Source organism: Bison bison, unplaced genomic scaffold (assembly GCF_000754665.1).
Source record: "Bison bison bison isolate TAMUID 2011002044 unplaced genomic scaffold, Bison_UMD1.0 scf7180017864515, whole genome shotgun sequence".
Lineage (NCBI taxonomy): Eukaryota > Metazoa > Chordata > Mammalia > Artiodactyla > Bovidae > Bison > Bison bison.
In genome coordinates, this window is record NW_011495068.1 from 991,356 (window position 1) to 998,289 (window position 6,934).

Here is a 6,934-nt window from a genome sequence, read left to right on the forward strand (position 1 = left end):
TTGGATCATGTTTTTGTCATAAGCTCAACTGGAAAAAGATCTACTTTCAAGTTCTGTCACTTTCTTGGTAGAAATCATCTCCATGTGATTGTAGGACTGAGGTCCCCATTTTCTTGCTGGCTATTGACTGGGGTTCATGCCAAACTCCTAGAAACCACCATAGTTTCTTGCCATTTGATCTTCTCATAAGCCCTCTTACAACAGGCAGGTTATTTCTTCAAGGCAGCAAAGGATTTCTGTCCTGTTAAGACAGAATATTCTAACACATAGCTTACCAGAGACATCTCAAAACTTTATATTTCTAGTATAATCTAGTCAGTGAATGACTTCCCATCACCTTGGCCTTATCCTGTTGGCTAGAAGTTAAGTCACAGGTTCCACCCATAATCAATGACACAAAAACATGGCAATCAAGATGCAGGGATTATTGGGAGAGAGTAGTCAACAGTCTGCTCATTTCACAACTAAAGAAAAATACTTATGTTATTGATATTGAGAATCTATGGCACAAAACCCTTAAATATAACAAGTATGAAATATTGCTGATATTAGTTTAAGGAAGTTTAAAAACACACATGTTCACACACATAAATGTGTATATTCATAAACACAGGTGGTATAATTTTAAAAAGTCATGTAAAGGAAGCACATATTTAAGTTAATATTTTCCTTGATGATGTGAAAATAAAGTGAGACAGCAAATGACAATAGGCTGTTAAATTGAATTGCTTATCAACTGTATAAGTAGAAAGGGACTCCAAATGACAAGCATTGTTATAGTTTCTCTGAGAGCACCAAACGTCCCCACGCCCATGATAATAGCTTATGCAGAAACTATGGCTTTTCAAATCAATTGCTAGCATTAAAAAGTACTCTGGTTAAGTGAGAGGAAAACATGCAAAGGCAATTCAATTTAAAAAGGATAATCTTTTCAATAAAATGTCATGGAACATTTGTGTGTCCATAACTAAAACAATGTACCTCAATACATACTTCACATTCTATAGAAAAATTAATTCCATATGGACCATAGAACAAATTGTAAAATGCAACACTATAAGACTTTAAGTAGAAATCAAAGAGAATGTATATGTGACCATGGCTTTGGTGATGCACTTTTAGATGCAAGATTTAAAGTCTAATAAAATTTTTTAAGTGAATGTTATAAAAAAAAAACCCACAAACATTTCAACTTATAAAAATTAAAACAAAACATTTGCTTGAAGAAACACTGTTACAAAAAAGAAAAGCAAAGTCACAAACCACAAAAACAAATTTGGAATTTCATATTCAATAATGAACTCATACACATATAAAAAAATTATCTTCAAAATAATCAATAAGAAAACAAATAGAAGAACAATACAAGTGGGCAAAATACCTGTACAAACATTTTACTAAAGAAAATGCAATATCAGCAAATAACTATATAAAATAGGCTTAATATCATTTATCATTATGAAGATGTGAATTAAAACCACAATGTAGCAACAAATAGTCACCCATTTGAATGATTAAAATATGTAGCACTAACAATAGGAAGGGCTTCCCCGGTGGCCCAGACAGTAAATAATCTTCCTACAATGGTAGAGACCTGGGTTCAATACCTGGGTCGGGAAGATCTCCTGGAGAAGGACATGGAAACCCACTCCACTATTCTTGCCTGGAAAATCCCATGGAGAGAGGAGCCTGGCAAGCTACAGTCCATGGGGTTGCAAAGAGTCAGACTCAACTGAAGTGACTGCAAATGCTGATGAAGAAGCAGAGCAACAGAAATTATCATTAATGTCTGTTGGGACACAAAATGATGCATTCTCTTTGAAAAATGCAATTTGGTAGTGTCTCACAGAGAAGGCAATGGCACCCCACTCTTGCCTGGAAAATCCCATGGATGGAGGGGCCTGATAGGCTGCAGTCCATGGGGTCGTGAAGAATCAGACACGACTGAGCGACTTCAATTTCACTTTTAACTTTCATGCATTAGAGAAGGAAATGGCAACCCACTCCAATGTTCTTGCCAGGAAAATCCCAGGGATGAGGGAGCCTGGTGGGCTGCCGTCTATGGGATCCCACAGATTCGGACACGACTGAAGTGACTTAGCAGCAGCAGCAGCATGAGTTTGAACATAGACTTATTGTATGACCCAGAGATTGCACTCATATAACAGGGATGAATTGGAAATTCATTTAACAAAAATCCCATACATGGTTGATTATAACAGCTCCATGCCTAATTATCACATATTAGAAGCAAACAAAAATTCTTCACAAATAAACTAACAAAAAGCTATCACTTCATGGGAAATAGATAAGGAAAAAATAGAAACAGTGATAGATTTTATTTTCTTGGGCTCCAAAATTACTGTGGATGGTGACTGCCACCATGAAATTAAAAGACATTTCTCCTTGGAAGAAAAGCTATGGTAAACCTAGACAGCATATTAAAAGGCAGAGAAAACACTTTGCTGACAAAGGTCAATATAATCAAAGCTCTGGTTTTTCCAGTAGTCATGAACGGATGTGAAAATTGGATCATAAAGAAGGTTGAGCACCAAAGAATTGATGCTTTCAAACTGTGGTGCTGGAAAAGATTCTTGAGAGTCCCTTGGACAGCAAGGAGATCAAATCAGTCAATTCTAAAGGAAATCAGTCCTGAATAGTCATTGGAAGCACTGATGCTGATGCTGAAGCTCCAATTCTTTGGCCACCTGATGCAAAGAACTGACTTACAGGAAAAGAGCCTGAAGTAGGGAAAGATTGAAGGCAAAAGAAGAAGGGGACGACAGAGGATGAGATTGCTACATAGCATCACCCACTCAATGTATATAAATCTGAGCAAACTCCATTGGATAGTGAAGGACAGTACTTCCTGGAATGTTGCAATCCATTGGATTGCAGAGTCTGACACAGCTTAATGATTGAATAATAACAACAGTACCTATACTAGGGCTTCATTGGTGGCTCAAATGTTAAAGAATCTGCCTGCAATGTGGGAGACACAGATTCTATCCATGGGTTAGGAAAATTCCCTGGAGAAAGGAATGGCTACTCACTCCAATATTCTTGCCTGGAGAATTCCATGGGCAGGCTACAGTTCATGGGGTTACAAACAATCAGACATGACTGAGCAACTTTCACTTTTCTCTACTTAAGGTAATATTATTCAGAAATATTTTTATAAATGCACTGAACTATTATTTCACAGAAACATATGGCTGAATTTTAATGAAATTTATTAACAGAAGAAAGACAGATACAAAAGGATACATATTGTGTTTTCAGTCACATGATATTCTAGACAATGCAAGAATATAGGGATGAAAAAATATTCAGAAGTTTCCAGAATAGTTAATTGCCTATAAAAGGAATACATAGTAGGATTATTAGGGTGATGAATAGATAACTCTCTGCATTTCTCAAACAATAAGCAATTGTCCATCACAAAAAGTGTAGTTTGAAATACAGAAATTAAATATGCACACCTGATAATGAGGATCACAAGATGCAATCCATACTGTGACAGATAAATCTAACAGTCTCATGCATTTATGACACAATCTCATTGAAGGGCATGGGTGGAAAGGAACTGACCTATTTAACTTTGGAACGATGTTGATTTGACTAGAGATTCCAATGCCAAAGGCAAAGAGAACTTTGTACTCTAGTTGATAATTTCTTTTTCTCTCATGAATAGCATTTGACAAGTCTAAAAAAAGTACTTTCTGTAAATATTATTGTCAAAAAAAGGAAATAAATGGACAAGAATGAAAACCAAGTTTCTATCTGTAAGAAAATGGAGAAATGGCTGATTCTAGGACTGAGGAAAGGGAAATGTAAGATGAAACTAGAAAGAAAGAAGAAAGATAGCACTAAGTTCTGTCCAACTCTTGAGATCCCACAAACTGTAGCCCACCAGGCTCCTCTGTCCATGGGATTCTCCAGGCAAGAATACTGGAGTGGGTTGCTATTTCCTTCTCCAGGGGATCTTCCCGACACAGGAATTGAACCCAGGTCTCCGCATTGCAGGCCAAAGCTTCGCTGACTGACCTAACTAGAGTACTTTGTATTGCCAGAAAGCAGGGGATTTCTCAGTAAGCCAAGAGTTGGAAAGGTGAAAACAATATAAGGTCCAACCTGAAAGAGTTCCTGATGGCCAAAGCTTAAAAAACTTGTGCAGTAAAGTAATTTTTCTAGTATTAGGTTATTACATTCTGTTAGTTTTCTATGAATACTGTAGTAACACAAATTTAAAGGCTTAAACCAATATAAATCATATTATAGTTCTGAACATCAAAACTCAACAAAGGGTTTATTAGCTGAAAATTGAGGTGTTGGGAAGGTCGAATTATTTTTAGACTCTAAGGAAGACTCTTTTCCATTGACTTTTCCAGATTCTTGAGATTAGTTACATTCTTTGACTAGTGGCCTATTTCATCCAATTTCAAAGCCAACAGAGTTGTGTTCCTGTAGCTATTCTGCCTAAGTCTTAACGTCCTCTGACAATAGTCAAGAAAAGGTATTCTACTTTTAAGAAATTGGAGGAATAAACCCACAAAGATAATTCAGAATAATCACATCTCCTCAAGTTCCTTAAACTAAAACACATCTGCAACGTCTGTTTTGCCATATAAAGTAACATTCACAGGTTCTAGAAATTAGGATCTGGACATATTAGGGGAGTCATTATCCTACCTACTACTAACATAAATAAAAAATAAATATGCACAATTCTATGATGGTATAAGGAGAAGGCAATGGCACCCCACTCCACTACTCTTGCCTGGAAAATCCCAAGGATGGAGGAGCCTGGTAGGCTGAATTCGATGGGGTTGCTAAGAGTTGGACAAGACTGAGGGACTTTACTTTCACTTTTCACTTTCATGCATTGGAGAAAGAAATGGCAACCCACTCCAGTGTTCTTGCCTGGAGAATCCCAGGGATGGCAGAGCCTGGTGGGCTGCCATCTATGGGGTCGCACAGAGTTGGACATGACTGAAGTGACTTAGCAGCAGCAGCAACAGCATGATGATATAAATGAATTTATAAATACATAAGTGAAATGGACAAATATTTCTTATAAAAGAATTCCAAATAATAAAGGTAGATACTCCCCTCTCTAAGAGGTAGAGCTTTTTAATGAGCTAGACTTAATGACTAATTTCTAAAGAATAAAATATATATGGAGGGATTAAAAAAAAAAAAAAAAAGGATCCCCTGGAGAAAGGAAATGGCAACCCACTCCAGTATTCTTGCCTGGAAAATCCCATGGACAGAGGAGCCCGGCAGGCTACAATCCATGGGGGCACAAAAGTCAGACATGACTTAGCGACTAAACCAACAGCATTAAAAAAAAAAAAAAAAAGTGAAATAGACAAACCTGAATATCTAATTAAGTGATCGAATATAACATCATTATTTGTAAGTCATATTTATATTTTCTCTGTTATGACATATAGAAAAGGCATTTCACCTCTGTGGTATTCTTCAGTACTCCTAATTCTAGTCTAATTGTGAGAGAAACATGAGAAAAAATCAAACAGATCATTTTAAAGAAGATCTGACCAATACTCATCAACATCATATTTATGATTATTTCCTCACTGTAGCATATCTGATTTATATATCCTCAACATTTCTCTGTTGGATTAAACTGTTGATGTAAATCATATAGTTTCTAAATTTCTTTTTTTGAAACTCCAAATTAATTTTGGAATTATTTTGTTTGGGTACATAATCACAAAGTATATGATTTGGGGGAATAAAATAACAAGTATATTGAAACTTCTCACCTTGAATTGACTATGTACATATGCTACTAAAGAACTTTAGTCTTCATGAGAGAAGTCCATAAGCATTTTCTCTCTAATGTCAAGCAACAAGTTGTATTTCCTTCAAACCTCATTAGACATTTGACCACCACAAAAAGAATTATTTGTTTATTTCACAATGAGAATAGAAAACTTGCAATTTCTATCCTGCATGCACAATATAAAAAGCTACAAAGATGTCCCTAATCAGTTGACTGTACCTAAATCTTCCCCCAAAAATGTCCTTTTTATTATAGGGGACTGGAATGCAAAAGTAGGAAGTCAAGAAATACCTGGAGTAACAAGTAAATTTGGCCTTGGAGTACAGAATGAAGCAGAGCAAAGACTAATAGAGTTTTCCCAAGAGAACACACTGGTCATAGCAAACACCCTCTTCCAACAACACAAGAGAAGACTCTACACATGGACATCACCAGATGGTCAATACAAAAATCACATTGATTATATTCTTTGCAGCCAAAGATGGAGAAGCTCTATTCAGTCAACAAAAACAAGACTAGGAGCTGACTGTGGCTCAGATCATGAACACCTTATCACCAAACTCAGACTTAAAGAAAGTAGGGAAAACCACTAGACCATTCAGGTATGACCTAAATCAAATCCCTTATACAGAGGAAATGAGAAATAGATTCAAGGGATTAGATCTGAAAGAGTGCCTGAAGAGCTATGGATGGAGGTATGTGACATTGCACAGAGGCAGGGATCAAGACCATCCTCAAGAAAAATAAATGCAAAATGGCAAAAAGGTTATCTGAAGAGGTCTTTCAAATAGCTGTGAAGAGAAGCAAAAGGCAAAGGAAAAAAGGAAAGATATACCCATCTGAATGCAGAGTTCCAAAGAATAACAAGGAGAGATAAGAGAGCCTTTCTCAGTGATCAATGCAAAGAAATAAAAGAAAACAATAGAATGGGAAAGACTAGAGATCTCTCCAAGAAAATTAGAGATATCAAGGGAACATTTCATGCAAAGATGGGCACAATAAAGGACAGAAATAGTATGGCCCTAACAAAAGCAGAAAACATTAAAAAGAGGTGGCAAGAATACACAGAAATGTACAAAAAAGATCTTTATGACCCAGATAATCACAATGGTGTGATCACTCACC